This window comes from Chrysoperla carnea, chromosome 1 (genome assembly GCF_905475395.1).
Source record: "Chrysoperla carnea chromosome 1, inChrCarn1.1, whole genome shotgun sequence".
Taxonomy (NCBI): Eukaryota; Metazoa; Arthropoda; class Insecta; order Neuroptera; family Chrysopidae; genus Chrysoperla; species Chrysoperla carnea.
Window position 1 is genome coordinate 51,861,618 of NC_058337.1, and position 12,705 is coordinate 51,874,322.

The following is a 12,705-nucleotide window of genomic DNA, read 5'->3' on the forward strand; positions in this document are numbered from 1 at the left end:
TATGACATTATAATGAAAGACTCTATTCGTTTGATACGATATACTTTGTGCACTAATTACTAACCTGTATGAATAAATAAAATTGTAGTGTCTGTTTGTAATGTCAAAATAACAGCTTTTTACTTAATGCATATGCTTTTGTTTTTCTGCCAATGTTTACATAGTAAATTATACTAAAAGACCAATTTTTAAAATTTTTATCTGTTTATTCTAACAAATCTTCGAAAAGATTGAATCAATTTTGACAGGAGATAGCTGATCTTTTCTCTGACAGATAGCTGATCCTGATGTTATAAGGCCAATTTCAATTTAAAAAACAAGTGAAAACAAACAATTAACTGAGTTAATTGTCGAAATATCATGCATAGACAGTGCTGATTACTCTATCACATTTTACATACATACATGTCACACATACATAACTGATATCCCCATATACTATACCGTATACGCCTAATTTGCGCCCTCACGGGTAAACAGTGATGTTTACGAAAAAATGTTTCAAACAAACGGTTTACAAGATGGGTACTACGGACCCAGGACCCAATTGACCTATGTTGCTCATTTACGAATTCGACCTCACTTTTTACTTCCTGAGTACGCTGTGTAAATTTCAGCTTGATATCTTTTTTCGTTTTTGAGTCATCGTGTCCAAAGACGGACGGACAACCGGAAATGGACTTATTATGTAATTCTATGAACACCTATACCAAAATTTTGTGCTTAGCATCAATATTTTTAAGCGTTACAAACTTGGGACTAAACTTAGTATACCTTGCATATTACATATATGCATGTTATAACAAAGGCTAAATAATAAAAAGTAACATATTTCGAGTGGTTTGGAGAAAGAAAAGCAAAGGCAAGGAAGGTGAAACCTAAACGCGATAGTCTTTTCTCATAAATTTGAAAATGTCGAGCAAATCGGGCAGGTAACTGCTACTACTTAATACACCGAATGCGTAAGTAGTAATTAATGAAAATTCAATGTAAAAATTAGTATTGATTAGTGAGTAATCATTAATTACTCTTAATTATTATCATTATACCAACTATAGGAAACATATAATTATTAAATGCCTATGTTTACAGTTCAAAAATATATACTACAGTTATAGGACCCCGCATTATTAGATAGGAAAATGGCTTTCTGTGAAACTTTTTCTAACCTACCCTAAAATGTTTTTGGATCATTCTGATTAAAAGCTCTCATGGCCACAAACATTTTTTATCAAGTAGTTTTCGATCTAAGGGCGATTAAAGCTACGAATACATTATAGTTTTAGTATTAGATAGGAAAATGGCTTTCTATGAAACTTTTTCAAAAACCAGCCCCAAACAGCAACGAGAGTAGTTTACAGCTAGTATTCCATATGTACATGGTATTAATATCTATCCACACATGAAAATGTGTTTTTGGAACTCTTTTGCATGCCATCGTGTATTTTTTTTTAAATTTCCCCAATACCAGAAATTGGAAGTTTAAAAGTTGAATAAAAAATTTTACAGTTTTGGTACAATTTTACATTCATTCTCTACTAAATTTATTTATATTTCGAAAAAAACGTTTCAAATAAAAAATTTTAGATTTGTATATAGAACAATATTCTAATTTCAAGTCTGCCATCTTTTATCAGTAACAGTAACGAACTGATTTTAACAGTCAAGGTACAATCCAAGGTGCTTACGAGACACTCCCTTTGAATACGCATAACATGAAACGTTTTTCTGTATCTGACCTACCTTATAAGAAAAACCATACTCATTATATAGTGGCAAAGGATCTCTGGGAGACACTGTATATTGTGGCATATTTCAATTTCAAAATTTGACTTAGTACGAGTCTGCGGGTTTGTAGCCATTCCGTTAACCTTGTGATTTGGCCGCCTCCGATCCACGGGCTATGCATGCCTTTAATTAGGTCGTATTAGCACGGGTCCACAGGCTTTTTAGACCTTGCGTTAAGCTTGTAATTTCTTGATCCACGGCCTGGTCAAGCCTCTAATGGGGTCAAGAATAGATTTTTGAATGTATTGTCATGAATCATTTGGTCTAAGGATAATCTGTCACGAGTGATTCGATCTGTATTTATAACAAACAGACAGACAAACAGACGGACAACAAAGCAAGTTAAATTAAAGCTTTTAAAATAGTGGTAAACAAAGCCACATAGTACCAAGTACATTTGTACATAACAATAAAATGATTGTTATAAATGCATGTAATCTATAATTGATGTAATAATTACAGTTAGTTAGTTACATTGAATTGAATCCATTGAACGATATAAATAAAAGTCAATGAATATAATTATTATCTACAAAATGCATTCATTTATATGTCCGATGTACCTACCTACTACACCTATACAGTATACCTACTTATGTACTTGTAAATGTACCTGTAATCGTCTGTAAGTACCCTTAATTGCGTAATTACGTAATTTACTTTTTATGTTCTATACAGGGTGCTCTAAAAAGTCTATACAACGCTCTACTAGATAAATTTGCCTTATTAAAATTGGATATATTGTTTTATAAGACAAAAATACTAAACCCAAATAAAAATTAAGTTTATCATACATCTTTTAGCGTAGGACGTGAGGACCCTTTTTATATTTCAAACCTCTCATATTTCTATGCTCATAGTGGTGAAGGGCGAAAAGTGTTTAATTTAGATTCCAGTAAATTGTTTACAAAATAAAAGGAGCACTTAGTAAGAATCGTTTATCGTTATAGTTTACTCAAAATTTGCAATTTTAATCCAAGGAATCGATTTTAATAAAAATTACGTTCAATTGTATAAGGATGAATTTTTGTTGACTTCGATTTGAGACATAGGTATAGTTATTAAAATAAATACCACGATACTCGAAATAAAATTGTATATTAAGAATCTTTGTTTAACAAATATAATTAGAAAACAAATAGTATATTTAATAAGCCGGAAAATACCATCAAATGTGGAAAAGTGAGGGAACAGCTCCGATTTCAAAAATTGTTTGTGTACTTGTTCCTTAGACCTTCAAGAACATCCAATCTCACTAACCTCGGCATTACAAAGAAAACTGAGAAAATTAGGGTAGTTTTCCTATGCCCAAAGCACTCCAAATAGTAACAGTGAAAGTAAATCAAAATTTCACCTCGAAAATCGTCTGCCGAGGGTTTTCGAGGCCGCTGATCATGAATTCAAGGTTAAAGAGCAACTGAATACGGCTGCAACCCCATTAAAATTACTCCTAGAAGTGACAGATATAAAAATCTTAGTAAATTCAAAAATTTACCTCTGAAATTGTCTCTTGAGGAGCTTTTAGGTTCGCTGATTACGAATCCAAGGTCAAAAAACAACTGATGATGATTGCAACCGTATTAAAACTACCCCTGGAAGTGTCAATGAAAAAAAAAATTAGAAAATTCTGAATTTCACCTCAAAAATAGTCTCTCTGTGGTTTTCGGAGTCGCTGATCTTGAATTTGAGGTCAAAAAGCAACTGAATGTCGCTCCATCGTCATTTCATCGAATTATTAAGAATTGAAAGTATATGCATTACAACTACTGTAATTGTCCATACTAGGGTCTCTCTTTCGATTTATCGATATTTTTAGGTGTAAAATACTTCAAAAATAATTTAACAAAATTTTTCATAGTTAAATTTTTTCGTTGAACCTGATTCCTTGGATTAAAAGTGCAAATTTCGAGTAAACCATAAGGATAACCGATTTTTACCAGGATCTGTAGTACGAAATTTACAGAATCTAAATTCAACACTTTCAATCCTTCACCATCATAGGTGTAAAATACGTGGGGTTTGATATGTAAAATACTATTTCGCATTTTTAAACAATTTCAAGAGCTTCTGCTTCTCTGAAATGTCCCAATGTCTCTTAACATGCCAGGTTTTCAGCGATACTTACCGATACCTCATTCAGAAAATATTGACAGTCCTTGCGTAAGCAGCGACTGCTAGTTCACTTATCAGTAAATGAAATAATCCACTCTATAAGAAAGTTCTTAGCCTCTATCTCTGAGGGTAATATCCACGACTTACTTGTTACTTGTTCCCATAAAGAATTTAATTTTTTATAATACTAAAATAAATCAATATTCTTAAGCTACTTACTAGGTAGTAAAATAGAATGTTTTTAGTCATATTTTCTCCGAAAATATAGATTTATTCACTGTATCAAAGGCCAACGGGGAATGGTGGGAGTGTGTATGTGAATTTCAAATCAATTTAACTGAAGTTGGCCGTTGGAGAAGAGTTGTTGTTGAATTATTATATTAAATAGTTGTCAATATTTAAAAAATCAAGTTTGTAAATTATAAATTATAGTTCATGTGTTATTCTTATATATCAGCTTTATTGTTGTTCATTTTCATTAAAAAACATTCGCTAGTTTTAGCGTGAATGCGTAACAAACAAACAAGCAAATAAACATGCTTACTTTCACATTTATAATATACTAGCTGTTACCCGCCCGCTTTGCGTGGCGTAAAATATACCCGCTTTGCTGGGCAACATCTCCACTTGCACCCCTCCCCACACATTTCCTTGCGTGGTATAACAGTTTTGTAATGTACACGTCATGCTCTTTTATTTGATACCCCACTTAGGTATATTTGTAAATATTCGATATTTCCTTCCCACTTTCTCGCTACACCTTTCTACCCTCCGAAGGTTAAAAAAATTTCTAAATGTAATTTAAAGCATTCTGACCAAGTTTTGAACTATTAAAAGCCATAATTGAAAAATATGAATTTTTTATTCATGAACACCCCCGCAACCCCCCTTGTGGGTGGAATTTCGTAAAATCCGTTCTTAGCTGACGTCTACTTGGCAAAAGTAATATTCCTCCCAAATTTCAAGTCTCTAGGTCTTATAGTTCCAGAGATATCGTGATGAGTGACTATCTATCTATCTATCTATATCTATAGAAAGTCTCCTATATATTTATAGATAGGGATTATCACGATTTTCAATTCTGAATAAAGCATCTAACAATAAGAATAACTAAATGAGGGGAAAATATAACTTCCGTAAGGGAGCTCTGCTACTCCGAATTTAAAAAAAAAAAAAATAAATTCTAGTAAAATGTAAAACAATAGTTTATTTGAGTTCAGTTCAGTTTATTAAATATAGGTATGTTATTGTTTAGTTATGATTATTATAAATTTTAATGATTGCGTGCTAAAATGCACAAAAACATTAATTATTTATCAAAAACTATGGTGTATTGTGTGCTTACTGCTTACTACTTACTGTTAAATACTTATATACTAGCTCTTAGGCGAGTCGGCGTGAAGTTAAAATCATCGATTTGCGTTATAAAATTGAACAGGCAATTAAAAAATTGCACGGAATACGATGGCGACAAATGATCGATATCTCCGGTTTCTAAACTTTGTGCATATGTTAGTTTTTTATTAATGTTTACGCTCATTGGGGAGTTGAACACACATATCTCTAACAAAATAGCTAATTTGTTTAAACAATTGAAAAATACCAGAGATATTTGCATAAATAAACTGTGAATTCTATGAGCAAATCACAAAAATCACTCATTATACTCCTATCTAAATTCTCCCTTACCATAAATGTTTTATACCATGTATATGAAATATATCAAGGTATACTAAGTTTAGTCCTAAGTTTGTAACGCTTAAAAATACTGATACTATGAATAAAATTTTGGTATAGGTGTTCATAAAATCACCATATTAGGCCATTTCCGTGTATCTGTCTGCCTGTCTGCTGTCGTCTGTTTGTCCGTCTGTCATCATGATTACTCAAAAACGAAAAGAGATATCAAGCTGAAATTTTTATAGCGTGCTTAGGACGTAAAAAGTGAGTTTGACATAGGTCAATAGGGTCTTGCGTCCGTAGTACCCATCTTGTAAACCGTCAGAGATAGAACAAAAGTTTAAATGTAAGTTCCTTATAAAAAAATTAACAACTTTTGTTTGAAACATTTGTTCGTAAACAACACCGTTTACCCGTGAGAGCGCAAATTATGCGCAAATTGTACAGTATGTATTATATGAGAATATCAGTTATATATGTATGACATGTATGTATGTGTAATGTGACAGAGTAATCAACACTTTCTATACATGGTATTTCAACAATTAACGCAGTCAATTGTTTGTTTTCACTTGTTTAAACGAAAATTTGAATCTTTTATTAACGTAATCAATCGTTTATCGTTAACTTAATTAATCTTTTGTTCTGTCTATTATTTAAATTATTTGACTTGATGTTGATTTTATTAATGATTTTTATTAAGAATTTAAAATATTTTAAAGTATAGTTAACTGCTGTTTTATTTTAATTATTTTTATTAAATTATAAAATATGTGACAGCACACCAAGAAGAGGGGGGAGCTTTAAAAATGTGACCATCTGTAACAAAGAGGAAGAAGGGGGTTAAAAATCGTAAAATTGGTGTGACGTAATATATGGATAGCCCCTAAAGATAAAAGTTTGGGGCTAAAAAAAATATAAATTGCAGCTAAAAAATATCGAAGCCGTGGCTTTATAAATTTTAGTCCATGTCGTATTTAGCGGTATTTTTTCGCTAAAAATATAGTCAATAAAATTGCGTCTTCAATTTTCTGATGGAAAATAGTTAACCCGACTCGCCTATTTACCTATATTTGAATTCTATATACCTATATACCTACACGAACATTAATTTTACCTACCTACCTATATATTTATTATTTAAAACTTAACTACCTACCTACCTACCTACCTACCGACAAAGTACCTAAATACAAACATACATATACTTTAATTCATTTTACTGACATGACACACTAACAAACAATCAATTCAATTTAAATCCATCCATACTATATGATGTTTCATAATGACCGTATTTAAACAAAATATTAGTACGCAATCGATCAATTCAATTAAGCACACGTGTTCAATAAAGTTGAAATTTGATATTAAGGATTATTTACTAGGTAGAACGATGTGATGGCTGATTTCAACAAATTGGATCATAATTTCGACGTTTTTAAAGCTCTGCTCATCTTTCGTAGCGTCCTAGCGTCTTGTAATTAGGCTAGAGGCTTTAAAATCGGTATGTACACGGTATGAAATGTATGGCGTTTATTACAAGGCTGGTATGGTGTAGTGGTAGATATAGCATCTATCTCTGTTAGCATAAGTAATATTACAGTATAGAAATGGATTATCCACCAGTATTGTGAGACCGCCAGATTTGGGCCTGATGCTCACACTGCATTGACTCATCTGCCATAACGATTGCGAATGTTACTATTCCCTTAAAGATCAAACCAGTATGGCGTTCACACCGATACTGGCATAGTGATATCCTCAAAAAAAATTCTTACCATGTAGGTTGATTTATTGTGAGGGACGTATCTGTTTGGGGGGTTGTCAACATTCTAGTATCCCCACCCCCTTTTTAAGGTTTATATTCATTTATTTCTATTATCATGGATTTTCGAGTCACCACCCCTCCCCTTCCAACCCTTTTTTGTAAATATTTCATGTAAACAAAATTACGGAAATAAGCATCCAATGAGGAGGCAGGTGATGAGCATCAGAAAGGATTTTAGAAAATTCCTCTGCTAAGGGGCTAAAATAAGGAATGTATGTCCGTAATGAAAGTTATTTATATTTAAGTAACTGCGAAGTTGGTATTTATAAATGAAATAGTGGTTATTATAATGATCTCTAACACAAAATTGTCGGACGGTTCCGAGTTCGTGGATTGTTTTCGATTCTGAATTTCATCGGACGTGCAGGTTTTATAATATAGAATTCTAAACATAAGAGTTCTTGATCCGATCCTCGAGTGAAAGAAAAGAACATGTTTTTACTTTGATCAATAAATACAAGAAATACACTATGAAAACAGATAAAATAATAAGCCACACCTAATTATATGATTATTATTGGTTTAATTAATTAAAATTAACGAAGGAATATTTCGTCCGTGAGAGATATAATCTGTAGCATTAAAAACACATCAGTTTAAAACATTCTTAGTGTGATTACTATAAACATTACACCTGATGATTACTCTAAAAATGCGACTTACTTGTTGCAAATATATGACAAATATAAGTGACAAAAAATCGAACAATTTCTATGGAAATTCACTACGTTTTGTTTGAAAGGGTTAAAAGAAGAAGAGGACGCTAAAGCATCTGTGGTGTGAATGCCAGAAACTGAAAATTCGGCATTTTATACTGTTGGGGAATGCTTCCTTAACGATCTGTTAGAGGAAATAGGTAATAAGAAGTCAATAGGTTCTTAGTACAGGCAATGTATTATTTGGTACAGGGTAGCACAATGGATTAGAGGTTTCAGTGTGAGAGCAGTGTTGCCAACTCAGTGGTTTTACTATCTGGGCTGTTCACCATATATGTAAATACAATATATTGCCAATAAAGTGAGATGTACGGGCGAAAACATTACGGTGCAGACGATATATTCATGGCCAATAATATTTGTGATGCGAAATAGAATGGCCAATAGGAATATATGTCGCATGCGTATATATCCCTTTTGATCTGTCTCGCTTGTTTTCACCGGCCCCTCACATAGAGGAACTTACCGCGTTGGCAATATAGTATTACATACTTATATGCTGTTGACCGATCTCATCAACCTAATCTACCATACTACAAAATTTGTGAACGAAATAATAGCGTCACAATTATAGCGTCGCTACTACATAAATGCGTCATATTTTTAAAATTAAATTCGCACCTTAAGGTAGTACCAGCATGAAATCACTTTTCGACAGATTTGGCCGAATTTTTTTTCTCGGGTTTATAATAGCTTTATTTATGAATTCCTAAAATTTCATAATTTTTGACCGTTTAGATCGCGAGATATTTAAAGACAAAGTTCGCGATTTTGAGGGTCATGTCCCATTTAAAGCATGTAAAATGTCCGGTCTCTCCAACTATTTTTTATGATATTATTATATATTGAAGAAAAAGTAGAAAAAAATGTTTATACAATACAATTCTAAAAAAAAAATTTAGAAATTAATTTTCACTTTCGAGATATTAATTTTGACGTAAATTGATCGAAATTGGGACGTTGGCATAATTATTTCCCATTTTAAACGGTCAAAATTTCTGAAACTTTGGGAATTAATAGTAAGCATTATTAAATTCTTAAATTTAATTTTTCGTTAAATTCTGTCGAAAAAAAAATTGTACCATTGCTTTAACATAGAAACTGCAAATACCATGCTGGAAATACCTTAATCTCCTTCCTCTATGACGGTGCAAAAGGAACACAACTGCTATCTTTTTTTTGACAAATATTTTTTGTGTACATGGAGTTGAGTGTCCAATTGTATATTGTCCAATGCTACAGAAACAGAATCTTTTACGTCTGTGCGTGTCTACACACTTGTCGAATTTTAATTAAATTATTTATTATTGATGAGTCAATTTTTAATACCGAAAAATTATTATAAGCTGATGTGTCAATATTGTTTTTGTAAACGAATAAATATTTATAAAAGCAATTTTATAGAGGATAACATTCAAGGGCATCCATCGGAAAACTTCGATTTCTTTGCATATTCCTCTTGTTCGAAAGACATACCTGAAGTATCAAAATTTTGTCAGGCAAAATCTGGTCTAATTTTTGTTAAATCAATTTTCTTTCTAATGACTGTGAAATGTTAATTTTTTTAACCAAGTTAACCTATGTTAGTAATAAAATTCTGAAGAGAAATTTTCTACAGATTATTCCATTCTAAACGGTTACTTTTTAATTGTTAAAAAGAATCCATTTTAAATATTTGCCAATGATGTTTTAAATTAACATGCAATTTTAAGTAGTATTATTTCTGTCGCATACGCTATAAGGAAAAACATTTTTGTAATAATTAAAAATCAAGGCTTTAGATTAAAAAAAGCTGCGATTGCTGTCCAGGATTGTATTAAGAGATTTCAAAGAATACAAAGATTATTGTTGGATTATGAAAAACTCAGAAATTTATTAATTTAGCTTTTTTTTCCAGAATCAGGGCCAAAACTACAACACGTTTTAAAAAAAAAATTACAAAATAATTTTTTTTTTTAATTTTCGGGATTTAAAATTATTTGCTGTCGATACTGTAGATAATATTTAAAATTTAGCGCCCCTAGAGTTTGCTTTATCAGTTACTTCAATTGATATACGTCGAATATGTATCTAAATCTAAGCACATAAGTTATTACATTTTTGGTTTTAATTACTTCAGTTGTTTCCCAAAAAAAAAAAAAAAAAAAAAAAAAAAAAACAGAGGAAAATCGATGAAGCTGCTAATGCCAAAAGTATGTAAAAATGGCTGAGTTGTTATCAAAACATCAGGAACGAACATATAGTAGTTTTAAATTTAATGGATAAATTTTGAAAGGCTTTTTCTTAATTTATTCTATTCTACTATTTGTTCTTAATCTGGGAACTGATTATTTTTATTGCCAAAAAGTTATAACTTTGAGTTATTGAGAATTCGAAAATGTGTTGTGACAGATAAAATTTTTTTAAGAGGTTAGGTTTGTACCGCCTGCTGTATTTCACCTATACGCTTGTAAAAAATTGAGAGTATATCATAAGTTTCATGACTGATTCTACAAGTTAGTATAGGTTAGGTTAGGTTATATTGGTTGTCCACGAAGGTCACACTTAGGCTATAGAGCCCATTGTGATACCATATATGTGTTTTACTACCTTTCCGCTGATAATTTCTTTTATCAGCTTCTCAATTATTTTCAGAGGCTAAGTGCACCTCCTGCATGCTTATACCATGCATTACACCAGCCCATCCTTGCGACAGCGGGAATCGAATTCGCTACCCTAAGGGCCTAAGCATACCGCGGACGGAATTGGTTACGGCTTAACCAACTGAGCCAATAGGGCGGAGTTAGTATAAGATATGAATAAAATATTTTTGGTCGACAAAATACTGTTTGCATTTCCACAATATTATTATAAAGAGTGATTTTTTGCTGGGGTCCCCAAATTTACTTTTGCCTTGGGGCCTTTTCAGATCTACTTTTGGCCTTGTCCAGAATTCACATTTTGTGTAAATACAAAAAAGAGAATGATATGTGGAGTTCATAAAGTTGATGAAGTATCTCTAGCAAGTATTCGCAGAGTTTTACAGTATTTTCACACACTTGCTATATCTATTCACATTGGGTACACAGTAAATAACAAGTGCTTAACCTCTTAGCTAAAGTAATAAAATGTCTAATTTGGTCCTTACATATCTAATTACAGACTTAAAAGTAAACATAATAAATGTTTATAAAAGTATTATTTTATTCAAGGATTTGTAGTCCAGCCATTAAAGCTGATGGTATGTTAAAATATTCATCAGACAATTTTTGTTTAAATAATTATTTGATTTGATTAGCTACATGTTAATTATATGTTTATATTTATTAAAAAGTAATAATTTAAAAATAAAATATGACTGACTGAGTAATAAAAATAATAATAATAACAAATAAATATAATAAGTATTGTATTAAATTACGATAAAAATTTATCAAAAAACAAACATGATTTATTTTATTTTTTTATTATAATTATATTAATAATATTGAACGAATGAAACGTCTCAAATTGTTGAATACATCCTACTCTAACTCTTATATGCATGCACTTTTTATTATTTTTCACTAAGTTGTCTTAAAAATATTTTCAAGACCTTCAAGCTTATCATTTTTTTTATTTCTTACTAATATGTACCTACATCTACATTCTATTAATTTTAAACGGTCGTATTCACTAAAAAATATTGAAGAATACCATTGACTTTATAGTTTTATATAGACTAAGCATCGCCTTCAAAAAAAAAAAATAAAAATAAAAATACGTTTATCAAAAAAATTTAGGGACATTTATCAAAAAATATACATTGAATGTCAAATTTTCATATCACAAAATGTTTTACATAAAACATCGTGGTTTCACTGAACTTCTCTTTTTGACTTAAAAAACTACTTATCACGTATCACTTTACATTTTTTCGTACGAATCTTCAATGCATTATACCTAAGCAATTACCTCAGATGTTGGCACGCTTAAAAGTTAGACACTCAGTATATAACTCTAAAGTCAATGGAGTATACACTATAAGATAACGGAATGAAAAATGAAAGCAAACAATTGGCTGAGTTGAAATACCATGTATAGGGAGTGTTGATTACCCAATCGTTTGTTTTTTTGTCGTCATGTAAATAAAGAACGATAGTCACTCTTAGATAACCACAGGCGTGTATATATAACACGACTGTGGTGTCACACACACACATAACTGATATTCCCATATAATACATACTATATAATGTTGTAATGTAATTTGTGCGCTCAATAGTAAACAGAGATGTTTACGAAAAAATGTTTCAAACAAAAGTTGTTTATTTTTTGATAAGGAACATTTTTTACATTTAAACTTTTGTTTTAACGGCTTACAAGATGGGCCCTACGCACCCATAATCCAATTGATCCATGCTCCAAATTTACCAACTCAACCGTTCAAGTCCGGAGTACGCTATAAAAATTTCAGCTTGATATATCTTTTCGTTTTTGAGCTATCATGGCGACAGACAGGCATTCAGCCGGACAGCCGGGAATGTATTTTAAAAACTCCTGTAGTATACCTTGATGTATTTCATATAAAACTACATGGTATAATAAACCGTGGTGTAT